General features: G+C 50.4%; 1 protein-coding gene across 1 annotated transcript in view; it reads right to left on the bottom strand.

The window, feature by feature from the left end:
* Positions 1-14,954, bottom strand: part of ormdl2 (ORMDL sphingolipid biosynthesis regulator 2) — a 209,000-nt gene that overhangs the window by 96,084 nt on the left and 97,962 nt on the right. The window contains exons 5-6 of the mRNA XM_070869688.1: positions 3,592-3,733; positions 2,937-3,071 (exon numbers count right to left, since the gene is read on the bottom strand). The gene's annotated coding sequence lies outside the window, so the exon portion shown is untranslated. The remainder of the gene's footprint in view (positions 1-2,936; positions 3,072-3,591; positions 3,734-14,954) is intronic.

Genomic DNA, 14,954 nt, shown 5'->3' with positions numbered 1-14,954 from the left:
TTGGAAAACCAACTTCATACAACCACAGAAATTTACAGCACGGAGGGTGGCCATTCGGCCCATTGTGTCCGTGCCGGCCGACCAAGAGCTACCCAGCCTAATCCCACTTTCCAGCTCTGGGTCCGTAGCCCTGTAGGTTACAGCACTTCAGGTGCACATCCAAGTACTTTTTAAATGTGGTGAGGGTTTCTGCTTCTACCACCCTTTCAGGCAGTGAGTTCCAGACCCCCACCACCCTCTGGGTGATTATATTTCCCCTCAAATCCCCTCTAAACCTCCCCCCAATGACTTTAAATCTATGCCCCCTGATCATTGACCCCCCTGCCAAGGTAAATAGATCATTCCTATCCACTCTATTCAGGCCCCTCATAATTTTATACACCTCAATAAGGTCTCCCCTCAGCCTCCTCTGTTCCAAGGAAAACAAACCCAGCCTATCCAATCGTTCCTCATCGTTAAAATTCTCCAGTCCAGGCAACATCCTGGTAAATCTCCTCTGTACCCTCTCCAGTGCAATCACATCCTTCCTGTAATGTGGTGACCAGAACTGCACGCAGTACTCCAGCTGTGGCCTAACCAGTGTTTAATACAGTTCAAGCATAACCCACCTGCTCTTGTATTCTATGCCTCGGCTAACCACCTTATCTACCTGGCCTGCTACCTTCAGGGATCTGCGGACCTGCACTCCAAGGTCCCTCTGTTCCTCTACACTTCGCAGTGTCCTACCATTTAATGTGTAAAACTTGGAATAAGTAGTTTCATAAAACAAAACTGGCTGTGCTGTCACCATGTATTCCAGAACCAAAGTCTGCATTCTTGACATGAGAACCAAATCGGCCAAGTGAATGTCTCCAGATGGTAAGCCCATATCTTCAATAAAATGATTCAAGCAAATGGAAAGAAAACTGACTCATTGAAATGTGACTCTTAAAATATTTCCACCATGTTGCAGAAGGAAAGCCAGGTGGAAATGACCCTCCTGGAGATCATCGCTGCCTTTTCTGATCATCAGGACTGAAGGCAGTGTGTTATTCACATTACTAAAATGATTGATCAGTCAGGTTATCTGGATCAAAGGTGTAAAGTGATTGTCTCTGTTATGTATAGAATAAAGGTACAAACTGAGTACTGTTTAACTGAACAAGGTACACCCTTGGCTCTGCTTTATTATGACCCAAAGTGCCTGACTCACAAAATGGCTGGCCTTTTATACCAGAGCAGCACCATGTGCGGTGCTCAGTGGCCTCCAACAATGACACCATCTGGTGGCTACAAACAGCATGTACATACATGACAGTCTCTTAGCCTTTCTATTCTCTATAGTTGCTGTTTCTTTGAACTTTCCTCTCTTGTTCCTCCTAAGTTCTATAAAATCTGTCCTACACCTGTTTTCTTCTCCATGCATCCTAACTCTGTTGAAATCAAGACTTGCTGTACCATGGTTATGATGGCCTAGGCCCTGGACTAGCAACCCAGAAGTCGTAAGTTCAAATCCCATCATAACGAGTTGTGAAATTGAATTCAATAAATCTCGTAAATTATAAAATCTCGCACCAGAACGTGACCACAAAAGCTGCCGGATTGTTGTAAAAACCTCTCTGGTTCACTGAAAGCCTTCGGGAAAGGGAGCCTGCCATCTCTAGCCAGTCTGGTGTACACGTGTCTCCAGGACTCGATGTGGTTGACTCTTAATGCCCTCTGAAGTGGCCGAGCAAGCTTCCCCAGTTGTAAACGGTCGCTACAAACTTCAAAAGGAAGGGAATGAAACATCGGCAACAAGACTTAGGCACTCTCAGCCCAGTCGACCCTGCAAAGTCCTCCTCACCAACAGAAGGAGGGCTTTGCAGTTGGGAGAGCTGTTCTAGTTAAGCAACAGCCAGACCAAGTCATACTCACAGAGTTAAATCTACGTCCTCTCCCACTGGCAGGATAGACCAAACAGAAGTGATATTCAGTCGGTGGGAGTGGTCCTGGGATTCCTCATGAGGTCTGATGGCTTCAGGTCAAACAAGGCCAAGGAAACCTCCTGCTAATCTACTGCCCCCTTAACTTGATGCATCAGGCCTCCTTTATGTTGAATATAAAGGAAACTGAGGGAAGCAAGGGCATACAATATTCTCTGAGTTGGGGACTTCAATGTCCACCAAGAGAGCCTGGGTTTAATGTCTCATTCGAAAGGCAGCACCTCCGACAGTGCGGTGCTCCCTCAGTACTGCCCCTCCGACAGTGCGGTGCTCCCTCAGTACTGCTCCTCCGACAGTGCAGCACACCCTCAGTACTGCCCCTCCGACAGTGCAGCACTCCCTCAGTACTGCCCCTCCAACAGTGCGGCGCTCCCTCAGTACTACCCCTCCGACAGTGCGTCGCTCCCCCAGTACTGCCCCTCCGACAGTGCGGCGCTCCCTCAGTACTGCCCCTCCGACAGTGCAGCACTCCCTCAGTACTGCCCCTCCGACAGTGCGGTGCTCCCTCAGTACTACCCCTCCGACAGTGCGGTGCTCCCTCAGTACTGCCCCTCCGACAGTGCGGCGCTCCCTCAGTACTGCCTCTCTGACAGTGCGGTGCTCCCTCAGTACTGCCCCTCCGACAGTGCGGCGCTCCCTCAGTACTACCCCTCCGACAGTGCGGTGCTCCCTCAGTACTGCCCCTCCGACAGTGCGGTGCTCCCTCAGTACTGCCCCTCCAACAGTGCGGCGCTCCCTCAGTACTGGCACTGGGGGCTGTCAGCCTGTATTATATGCTCAAGTCTTTGGAGTGGGACCTAAATCCATAACATCTGACTCAGAGCCACAGCTGAAACCCTGATATATGAAACTAATATAACAATGGCAATAACACACTGCATAATAAGACATATATAATGTTCAGTTCTGATGAAGGGTGTTAAATAGAAGCAGTAATCTGTCTGTTCTCTCTGCAGATGCTGAATGACTGACCTGCTGTGTGTTTCCAGCATGTTCAGTTTTTATTTCAGATTTTCAGCACTTATAGTTTCTCTCTCTCTTGGTCTTCATTGCTTCATTGCAAAATGTTCAGCAGTGCATTCGTTCCGTAAATCACTCCCGATTCAGCTGTGGCGGAATACAGCGGGCAGATTTATGTCTGAGTGTTACTCTTATGGAAGAGAAAGTGTCAAAGCCTACTTCAAATGTGGTTTTAATAGCAAATGAATATCAAACGAATGATGCAAACTCATTGCTGGGCTTGCTTTGATCCTCTTTGACCCATAATGAATGGTTTAATTGGTAAGTTAGCACTTTACCCATTAACACTGCTAAATGTAATAAGGCCAAAAGTATCTTTGCCGTCCATAAAACAAGTTTTTGATGAGCGTTAATAATGATTAAACAGGACGGCAGATGGTACAATTTCACACACAGCTCCTTCACTGTTTAAAGCTCCATTGCGCTTGGACTTAGGACATATATTATCAGTGGCATGTGCTGTAGCACAGGGATACTTTAATGAATGGTGTCACTGGTCACATCAATCACTGCCAGCCCTCACTAAATGAAAAAACATTGATTAATTTTCAAATACATTTTACTGATGAAATGATGAACTTGTCATCTGATCTCATTCCTCTCTTACCTCGAGCCGATCTCCCTTTCCCTACTTTTCTTGTCTCTTCCCTGTTGATACTTTTGTCAATATTGCTCCACTGATTGTTCCTCGTCCCACCTCAGCTCCAAGTATCCCATCCTATGTGCTCTCTCCTCCTTGCATTCTCACTCTGTTGATAAGAACATAAGAATTAGGAGCAGTCGGCCACACGGCCTCTCGAGCCTGCTCCGCCATTCAATAAGATCATGACTGATCATCGACCTCAACTCCACTTTCCTGCACTGTCCCCATATCCCTGGATTCCCTTAACATCCAAAAATCTATCGATCTCTGCCATGAATATACTCAACGACTGAGCCTCCACAGCCCTCTGGGGCAGAGAATTCCAAAGAATCACCACCCTCTGAGTGAAGAAATTCCTCCTCATCTCAGTCCTAAATGGCCGACCCCTTATCCTGAGACTGTGACCCCTGGTTCTAAACTCCCCAGCCCGGGGGGAAACAGCCCCTGAGCATCCCCCTCAGAATCCTTCATGTTTCAATGAGATCACCTCTCATTCTTCTGAACTGCAGAGAATATAGGCCCAATCTACTCAATGATGACCCATTGGTAAGTTAGGAGCACTAGCTGCTCCTACTCTAAATCATTCTTTCTCAAGCCTCAAAATTGTGCAGTTTGTAATCTACCCAAGTCTTCCCTTCCCTCTAAAATCTACAGGCATTTAAAACCCAAGCTGGATTGACTCTCTCATTCTACTCTCTGAATCTTGGTAATGGGCCTTGCCCCTATCACTTGTGTGTCAACTGTGGCTCAGTGGGCAGCACCCTTCCCTCAGCATCAGAAGGTGGTAGATTTAAGTCCCACTTCAGACACTGGAGCACAAAAATTGAGGCTGACACTGAGGGAGTGCTATACTGTCAGAAGGTCAGTACTGAGGGAGTGCTGCATTGTCAGAGGTGCTGTCTTTTGGATGAGAAGTTAAACCCATCTGCCCTTGCGGGTGGATGTAAAAGTCCCACGGCACTATTCAAAGAAGAGCAGGGGAGTTCTCTCCATTGTCCTGCCATTTATCCCTCGACCAACATCACTAAAACAGATTATCACATTGCTGCTTGCTGTGCGCAAATTTAGAGCAGGCAATGTCTGCGTGTCCTACATAACAAAGTACTTTAGTGGCTGTAAAGCGCTTTGGACGTCCTGAGGCCGTGAAAGAGCGCTGTCGAAATACAAGTCTTTCTGGGTTACCCAGTGAAAACAAATCCTGCAGATCTGAAGTGCCAGTAATGTCCAGTAAGTGGCAGGGTCTGCACAGTCTCAGCCCCCGGGAAACAGTGTCAATCATTGCTCGCTCTGAGTCATTCTGCAGCAGCACAATGTGCCTCATTACCATTAAACGTTTCAGCAACCTGCAGAACACAGGAGAGCAGTATTCACTCGATATCCCCAGCGTAGATTGGGGAACTGCAATTCTGTATTTAAGAACAATCTGTAGATTCTCTTCAGAATCCCCTCACACACACATTTAGATACATTAGTTTTTGGAAGGAGTGAGAACAGAACTTCAATAATGACTGGAAGGGGAGGGTCATAATTTAAGAACTTCATTCGAGGAAGTAAAATACACCAGTGAAATCGACTAAAACATATCAGGCAGCTACAGGGCGATTTTGTAAAGAAACGTGTTATACGAAACTCCCGAAGTCTGCAGACACAGCAGAGTTCACGAAAGTAACAACCGAGATTTTGTTGAAATGATGTATAAACGGGTTGGTTTTATTGTAGCGAGGTTAAGGCGAGCTGTGGATAGAAACACGGGGATTTATAGGCGGCTCTGGACTGAAGGTGGTGATTACAGTGGCCTTCAAGGTTCAGTCTCTCTGCTGAAAGGTCGCCCCAAGAGACGGCAGATTCTGGTCCGCCGACAGGAATTGCTTACATTCTCTCCACAAGCTGTAACTCTGTCTGACACCATCGGGGCAGTGGGTCTGGGGGGCAATGGAAAATTCGGAGATGGTTGCAAAAAAAAACTTGCATTAGAAACGTCTCGGGCTTTTAAATTCTACCGGAATAAATCAATACCGCAGGCTGTGGGGGCCAGTACAAAAGAGGATGTCCTCCTGCATTGCATAACAATTTTCAGTCCAATGGGCGGGTGGTCAAGGCAGGGGCAGAGTCTCGGTGGGGGGGGGGGGGGGGGGCTCTGAAATAGATGGTTACTGCCCGAGGGCTTCTCATTCATCACCTGAGTCCCAATCATTTCCAGAGACAGACTGAATCCATCTTGATTCAAAGGTCAATGCAAGTCAAAACCAATGGGCTTTGAAATAACAAAACCATTAAATGACTCCATAATTTTGGTGCTCAGGCCATCAGAACAAATGGAATATCATCCCCGTGTCACAATGTACAGAGCTCTGGTTAGACCCCATCTGGAGTAACTGCGTTCAGTCCTGGGCCCCGCACCTTAGGAAGAATATATTGGGCTTGGAAGGGGGCAGCGCAGATCACCAGACTGATACCCGGGGGCTAAAAGGGTTAACTTACGAGGACAGGTTGCATAGACGAGGCTTGTATTCCCTCGAGTGTAGAAGATTAAGGGGCGATCTGATCGAGGTGTTTAAGATGATTAAAGGAGTTGATTGGGTGGATCGAGAGAAACTGTTTCCTCTGGTGGGGGAAGTCCAGAACAAGGGGGCAGAACCTTAAGATTAGAGCCAGGCCGTTCAGGGGTGATGTCAGGAAGCACTTCTTCACACAAAGGGCAGTGGGAATCTGGAACTCTCTCCCCCAAAAAGCTGTTGCGGCTGGGGGGGTCAATTGGAAATGTCAAAACTGAGATTGATACATTTTTGTTTGCTAAGGGTATCAAGGGTTACGGAACCAAGGTGGGGAAATGGAGTTAAGATACAGATCAGCCATTAATGGTGGAACAGGATCGAGGGGCTGAATGGCCTCCTCCTGTTTTTATGGTGTCAGCTGTGACTCAGTGGGCAGCACTCTCACCTCTGAGTCAGAAAGCTATGGGTTCAAGTCCCACTCCAGAGACTAGACCACAAAATTCTAGACTGACACTCCCAGTGCTGAGGGAGTGCCGCACTGTCGGAGAGGCGGTACTGAGGGAGCGCTGCACTGTCGGAGGGGCAGTACTGAGGGAGCCCCGCACTGTCGGAGAGGCGGTACTGAGGGAGCGCCGCAGTCGGAGGGGCAGTACTGCACTGTCGGAGGGGCGGTACTGAGGGAGCGCTGCACTGTCGGAGGGGCGGTACTGAGGGAGCGCTGCACTGTCGGAAGGGCAGTACTGAGGGAGCGCTGCACTGTCGGAGGGGCAGTACTGAGGGAGTCCCGCACTGTCGGAGGGGCAGTACTGAGGGAGCGCTGCACTGTTGGAGGGGTGGTACTGAGGGAGCGCTGCACTGTCGGAGGGGCAGTGCTGAGGGAGCGCCGCACTGTCGGAGGGACAGTACTGAGGGCACGTCGCACTGTCAGAGGGGCAGTGCTGAGGGAGCGCCGCGCTGCCGGAGGGGCAGTACTGATGGAGCGCCGCACTGTCGGAGGGGCAGTACTGAGGGAGCGCCGCACTGTCGGAGGGGCAGTACTGAGAGAGCGCCGCACTGTCGGAGGGGCAGTACTGAGGGAGCGGCGCACAGTCGGAGGGGCAGTATTGAGGGAGCGCCGCACTGTTGGAGGGCAGTGCACTGTCGGAGGGGCAGTACTGAGGGAGCGCCGCACCGTCGCAGGGGCAGTGCTGAGGGAGGTGTTGTCTTTCAAATGAGACATTAAGCCAAAGCCCTGTGTACTCCCTTGGGTGGGAGTAAAAGATCCCATGGCCACTATTTCGAAGAAGAGCAGGGGAGCTCTCCCCAGTGTCCTGGGCCAATATTTCTCCCTCACTCAGTAAAACAGATTATTTGGGTCATTATCACATTGCTGTTTGTGGGAGCTTGCTGTGCTCCAATTGGCCGCCACATTTCCTACATTACAACAGTGACAACGCTCCAAAAAGTACTTCATTGGCTGCAAAGCACTTTGAGACGTCCTGAGGTGGTGAAATACGCTATATAAATGCAAGTCTTTCTTTATGAAGCATTGTGACTGGTTATTTCACACACAGTTCTATAGGCACTTGTATGATGTGTACTTGTTCAGGGTCGGGCACTCATGCCAGATGTTTCCACATCAGATATGCCCCTTTAAACTGTACACATCAGTCTGAGGTTGGCACCAACATGAACACACAATCCCAGACTGGAAGCTGCTACAGATGGAATCTAGAAGCGAGACAAATGCATACCTAAATCATTTTAAGTATCTTTTTTCTCGACACATTACCAAGTTTTATGTTCAACAAACCTAAATCATTTGGTACCAGTTGGCTTTCCAGTGTCCTCTCCAACACTTCTGTTTCCACACAGTCATGATGGAAATTATCTTTGAAATTCTTACCTGCTGTTATTAATTCTCGCTCAAAACCCCACCCTTTACCAACCCTGCCCTGCCCACTCTCTCCAATGTGACAATCTGTGCTTTCCTTCTCTCTCCTCTCTCCAACCCTCCTTCCGACAGCACATCCCCAATCTCTCTACACTTCAAATAGCTTCTGGACTTCACTCGCTTGCTCTTGACAGCGGTTTGTAGATGCTCTGTGTCGGCCCCAGCTTGCTCGTGTCCTTCCATGGGACCTCTGACTTTGACCCTGGTCTCCCAGTACTGTATCCCATTAACTACTACGTTTAACCAGGCCTGTGTAACCTGAGCTTTTCCCCTGTCCATTCGCATGCTCACTTGGCATGGCTGCCGCTCCGGATCCGAGCCGTTCAATACTTCTCTCCCTCTTTCCTTTGCTCTTTATCCCTTCCTGACTATTCTCTCCTGTCATCGTGCCTCCTTTCATCTCTCCTCTCTGCCTTCCCAAAACCCTACCCCAATCCTTCATTACTCTTCCACCTTCCTACTCTCCTGCCACCGTCCCAGGCTTGACTCCCCTCTAGATAAGCCTACAGCTTCCCTCTGTGCCTCTCTTGGCATCCTCCGAAAGGTTCATCGAGGCACTCGTCGCTGTCTCCTCACGAGCAGCAACCCCAACTGTCCCATCCTACTCCCTTGCCGATCCTCTTGCCCAGCGCGCCAACTGGGGGCTAATCTTGCCAATCTCCTCCCCGTCCAACTCACCCTCCCCCCGTTCCCCCCCCCCCCCCCCCCACAGCGCTGACCCTGTGGACGCTGGCAGTGGGGCAGCCATCACCGACACTCTCCGCATCTCCCTCCAGAATGTCCGGTCACTTGTGAACAAGGCCCTTGCCATCCATGAGCATATCGTGGATTATGGCATTGACATCATGGCCTTGACAGAAACCTGGTTGAGGGGCGATGACACCTTACCTTTAAATGAAGCCTCCCCGCCCGGCTATACCTTCCACCACTTGTGCCGCCCAGACCGCCGTGGTGACTGTGTGGCTCTCATCACCAAATCACACCTTGGTCTGTCTCCCTACACCTCCGGCACTTTCTCCCCCTTTCAGCATCTCACCCTATTCCACCCCTCTCACCTCTCGTGTAAAATTCTCCTTCTCTACTGCACTCCCAATTACCATAAAAATGTTATTACCGAGATATCTTCACTACTTTCCTCCCCCAGCCTCTGCACCGAGTGACTTCTCATCCTCGGTGATTTCAACCTCCATCTCAATTCATCATGCTCTCGCTCCTCTGAGTTCACTAGCCTCCTGTCCTCTCTTAATCTCTCCCTCCATGTATTCACAGCCTCCCCCTCGACCTTGCCATCTCTCGTGGCCTCGCTACTCCCATTGTGCCAATCGCAGATAAGGCCATCTCTGACCACCTCCTCGTATCGCTCTCCATCCACATCCCCCTTCCACCACCACTCCCCCACTTCTGTGTCCACCCCTGGAAAAAACTCTCTCCCAACTGCACTTATGAACTCCCAACTGTCCAGCTTTTGGCCCTCCAGCCACCATGACATTTCTGCAGCTACCGATCTGCTCAACCACACCTTCACCATCACCTTTGATGCCCTAGTCCCTGTTAAAACAATGACTCTCTCTCACCCTGGCCATTGCCCCTGGTATAGCCCTGATCTTTGCTGCCTTAAGTCCAAGGGACACAGACTTGAACGGATATGGCGGACAACTGGTTTAGCCATTTACCGCCAGATCTGGCTGGACCACAGAAAACATTATCGGGTCCTGATCTCGTTTACCAAAATTGCTCACTGTTCCAGAATCATTCTGGAATGTAAAGATAAACCCCGGCTTCTATTCTCCACTGCTAACCATCTTTTTAAACCCCTTTCCCCAGTCTTCACCCTCACCTCCAACAATAAGTGTGAGGAGCTCATGGTCTTCTTCATCTCTAAGATTGAGACCATCCGTTCGGCCGCCTCTGCCTCTTCCCTTCCTTCCCCTAACCCACCGGGCAAAACTTCCTCTAAGATTCCTCCTGCCCCAGTCCTGACCTCACATCTTTCTCCAGTTTCTCTCCGATCTTCCCTCGTGACCTCTCCAAGCTTATCCTGTTCATGAGACCCACTTCCTGCTCCCTTGACCCTATTCCCACCAAACTGCTGACCACCCAGCTTCCTTTTTTGGCTCCAATGTTAGCTGACATTGTTAACGGTTCTCTCTCCTCAGGTACTGTCCCCCTCTCCCTCAAATCTGCCGTCATCAACCCTGACCTCAAAAAACAACCCTCGACCCCTCCATCCTTGCAAACTACCGGCCCATCTCCAACCTCCCATTCCTACCCAAAGTCCTTGAACGTGTTGTCGTCTCCTAAATCCGTGCCCATCTTTCCCGCAATTCCATGTTTGAATCCCTCCAATCCAGCTTGCCACAGTACTGAAACGGCTCTCATCAAAGTCACAAATGACATCCTATGTGACTGTGACAAAGCCAAACTCTCCCTCCTTGTCCTTCTCGACCTGTCTGCAGCCTTTGACATGGTTGACCACTCCATCCTCCTCCAACACCTCTCCACCATCGTCCAGCTGGGTGGGACTGCACTCGCCTGGTTCTATTCTTATCCATCTGATCGTAGCCAGAGAATCACCTGCAACGGCTTCTCTTCCCACATCGTTACCTCTGGTGTCCCCCAAGGATCTATCGTTGGCCCCCTCCTATTTCTCATCTACATGTTGCCCTTTGGCGACATCATCCAAAAACACGGCGTCAGTTTCCACATGTACACTGATGACACCCAGCTCTACCTCACCACCACTTCTCTCGACCCCTCCACGGTCTCTAAATTGTCAGACTGCTTGTCCGACATCCAGTTCTGGATGAGCAGAACCCTTCTCCAATTGAATATTGGGAAGACCGAAATCATTGGTTTCAGTCCCCGCCACAAACTCCGTTCCCTAGCTGCAGACTCCATCCGTCTGCTCAACTTCTGTCTGAGGCTGAACCACACTGTTCACAACCTTGATGTCATATTTGACCCTGAAATGAACTTTCGACCAAATATCCGCAGCATAATTAAGACCGCCTATTTCCTGCTCCGTAACATCACCCTTCTCAGCTCATCTGCTGCTGAAGCCCTCATCCATGCCTCCGCCTCTCTACCTCTTTTTCCTCCTTCAAGACGCTCCTTAAAACCTACCTCTTTGACCAAGCTTTTGGTCACCTGCCGTAATTTCTACTTACGCGGCTCAGTGTCAAATTTTTTGTCTCATAATACTCCTGTGAAGCACCTTGGGATGTTTCACTACGTTAAAGGCGCTATATAAATACAAGTTGTTGTTGTTTCAGGTTACTTGGAGCTCAGCTTTTTTCGAAGAAAATTCTTTTGGGGTGTCTCGCTAATAAGAACTATTTGAAAAATCAATTGATTTCCAAATGATTCAGAACAAGGCAGTGGAAATCTGGAGTTAAAATACAGATCAGCTGTGATCTAATTGAATGTTGGAACAGGCTCGAGAGGCTGAATGGCCTCCTCCTGTTCCTAATGTAACAGATTTGAAGGGCTGAATGGCCTCCTCCTGTTCCTAATGGAACAGATTTGAAGGGCTGAATGGCCTCCTCCTGTTCCTAATGGAACAGGCTCAAAGGGCTGAATGGCCTCCTCCTGTTCCTAATGTAACAGGCTCGAGGGGCTGAATGGCCTCCTCCGTCAGGTTCGAGGGGCTGAATGGCCTCCTCCTGTTCCTAATGTAACAGGTTCGAGGGGCTAAATGGCCTCCTCCTGTTCCTAATGTAACAGGCTCAAGGGGCTGAATGGCCTCCTCCTGTTCCTAATGTAACAGGTTCGAGGGGCTGAATGGCCTCCTCCTGTTCCTAATGCAACAGGCTTGAGGGGCTGAATGGCCTCCTCCTGTTCCTAATGTAACAGGCTCGAGGGGCTGAACGGCCTCCTCCTGTTCCTAATGTAACAGACACGAGGGGCTGAATGGCCTCCTCCTGTTCCTAATGTCACATTCTCGAGGGGCTGAATGGCCTCCTCCTGTTCCTAATATAACAGGCTCGAGGGGCTGAATGGCCTCCTGCTGTTCCTAATGTAACAGGCTCGAGGAGCTCAATGGCCTCCTCCTGTTGCTAATGTAACAGGCTCGAGGGGCTGAATGGCCTCCTCCTGTTCCTAATGTAACAGGCTCGAGGGGCTGAATGGCCTCCTCCTGTTCCTAATGTAACAGGTTCGAGGGGCTGAATGGCCTGTTCCTAATGTAACAGGTTCGAGGGGCTGAATGGCCTCCTCCTGTTCCTAATATAACAGGCTCGAGGGGCTGAATGGCCTCCTGCTGTTCCTAATGTAACAGGCTCGAGGAGCTCAATGGCCTCCTCCTGTTCCTAATGTAACGAGTTCGAGGGGCTGAACGGCCTCCTCCTGTTCCTAATGTAACAGGTTCGAGGGGCTGAATGGCCTCCTCCTGTTCCTAATATAACAGGCTCGAGGGGCTGAATGGCCTCCTCCTGTTCCTAATGTAACAGGCTCGAGGAGCTCAATGGCCTCCTCCTGTTCCTAATGTAACGAGTTCGAGGGGCTGAACGGCCTCCTCCTGTTCCTAATGTAACAGACACGAGGCGCTGAATGGCCTCCTCCTGTTCCTAATGTCACATGCTCGAGGGGCTGAATGGCCTCCTCCTGTTGCTAATGTAACAGGCTCGAGGGGCTGAATGGCCTCCTCCTTTTCCTAATGTAACAGGCTCGAGGGGCTGAATGGCCTACTCCTGTTCCTAATGTAACAAGCTCGAAGGGCTGAATGGCCTCCTCCTTTTCCTAATGTAACAGGCTCAAGGGGCTGAATGGCCTTCTCCTGTTTCTAATGTAACAGACACGAGGGGCTGAATGGCCTCCTCCTGTTCCTAATGTCACATTCTCGAGGGGCTGAATGGCCTCCTCCTGTTCCTAATATAACAGGTTCAAAGGGCTGAATGGCCTCCTCCTGTTCCTAATATAACAGGTTCAAGGGGCTGAATGGCCTCCTCCTGTTCCTAATGGAACAGGCTCGAGGGGCTGAATGGCCTCCTCCTGTTCCTAATGTAACAGGCTCGAGGGGCTGAATGGCCTCCTCCTGTTCCTAATGTAACAGGTTCGAGGGGCTGAATGGCCTGTTCCTAATGTAACAGGTTCGAGGGGCTGAATGGCCTCCTCCTGTTCCTAATATAACAGGCTCGAGGGGCTGAATGGCCTCCTGCTGTTCCTAATGTAACAGGCTCGAGGAGCTCAATGGCCTCCTCCTGTTCCTAATGTAACGAGTTCGAGGGGCTGAACGGCCTCCTCCTGTTCCTAATGTAACAGGTTCGAGGGGCTGAATGGCCTCCTCCTGTTCCTAATATAACAGGCTCGAGGGGCTGAATGGCCTCCTCCTGTTCCTAATGTAACAGGCTCGAGGAGCTCAATGGCCTCCTCCTGTTCCTAATGTAACGAGTTCGAGGGGCTGAACGGCCTCCTCCTGTTCCTAATGTAACAGACACGAGGCGCTGAATGGCCTCCTCCTGTTCCTAATGTCACATGCTCGAGGGGCTGAATGGCCTCCTCCTGTTGCTAATGTAACAGGCTCGAGGGGCTGAATGGCCTCCTCCTTTTCCTAATGTAACAGGCTCGAGGGGCTGAATGGCCTACTCCTGTTCCTAATGTAACAAGCTCGAAGGGCTGAATGGCCTCCTCCTTTTCCTAATGTAACAGGCTCAAGGGGCTGAATGGCCTTCTCCTGTTTCTAATGTAACAGGTTCGAGGGGCTGAATGGCCTCCTTCTGTTCCTAATGTAACAGGTTCGAGGGGCTGAATGGCCTCCTCCTGTTCCTAATGTGACAGGCTCGAGGGGCTGAATGGCCTCCTCCTGTTACTAATGTAACAGGCTCGAGGGGCTGAATGGCCTCCTCCTTTTCCTAATGTAACAGGCTCGAGGGGCTGAATGGCCTCCTCCTGTTCCTAATGTAACAGGTTCGAGGGGCTGAATGGCCTCCTCCTGTTCCTAATGTAACAGGTTCGAGGGGCTGAATGGCCTCCTCCTGTTCCTAATGTAACAGGCTCGAGGAGCTCAATGGCCTCCTCCTGTTCCTAATGTAACAGGTTTGAGGGGCTGAACGGCCTCCTCCTGTTCCTAATGTAACAGGTTCGAGGGGCTGAATGGCCTCCTCCTGTTCCTAATGTAACAGGTTCGAGGGGCTGAATGGCCTCCTCCTGTTCCTAATGTAACAGGTTTGAGGGGCTGAATGGCCTCCTCCTGTTCCTAATGTGACAGGCTCGAGGGGCTGAATGGCCTCCTCCTGTTACTAATGTAACAGGCTCGAGGGGCTGAATGGCCTCCTCCTTTTCCTAATGAAACAGGCTCGAGGGGCTGAATGGCCTCCTGTTCCTAATGTAACAGGCTCGAGGGGCTGAATGGCCTCCTCCTGTTCCTAATGTAACAGGTTCGAGGGGCTGAATGGCCTCCTCCTGTTCCTAATGTAACAGGTTCGAGGGGCTGAATGGCCTCCTCCTGTTCCTAATGTAACAGGCTCGAGGAGCTCAATGGCCTCCTCCTGTTCCTAATGTAACAGGTTCGAGGGGCTGAACGGCCTCCTCCTGTTCCTAATGTAACAGATATGAGGCGCTGAATGGCCTCCTCCTGTTCCTAATGTCACATGTTCGAGGGGCTGAATGGCCTTCTCCTGTTCCTAATGTAACAGGCTCGAGGGGCTGAACGGCCTCCTCCTCTTCCTAATGTAACAGGCTCGAGGGGCTGAATGGCCCCCTCCTGTTCCTAATGTAACAGGCTCGAGGGGCTGAACGGCCTCCTCCTGTTCCTAATGTAACAGGTTCAAGGGGCTGACTGCCTCCTCCTGTTCCTAATGTAACAGGTTTGAGGAACTGAATGGCCTCCTCCTGTCCCTAATGTAACAGGCTCGAGGGGCTGAATGGCCTCCTCCTGTTCCTAATGTAACAGGTTCGAGGGA

This window comes from Pristiophorus japonicus, chromosome X (genome assembly GCF_044704955.1).
Source record: "Pristiophorus japonicus isolate sPriJap1 chromosome X, sPriJap1.hap1, whole genome shotgun sequence".
Classification (NCBI taxonomy): Eukaryota; Metazoa; Chordata; class Chondrichthyes; family Pristiophoridae; genus Pristiophorus; species Pristiophorus japonicus.
Note: the sequence above shows the minus strand (reverse complement) of the source record. Positions and strands in the feature narration are given on the sequence as shown.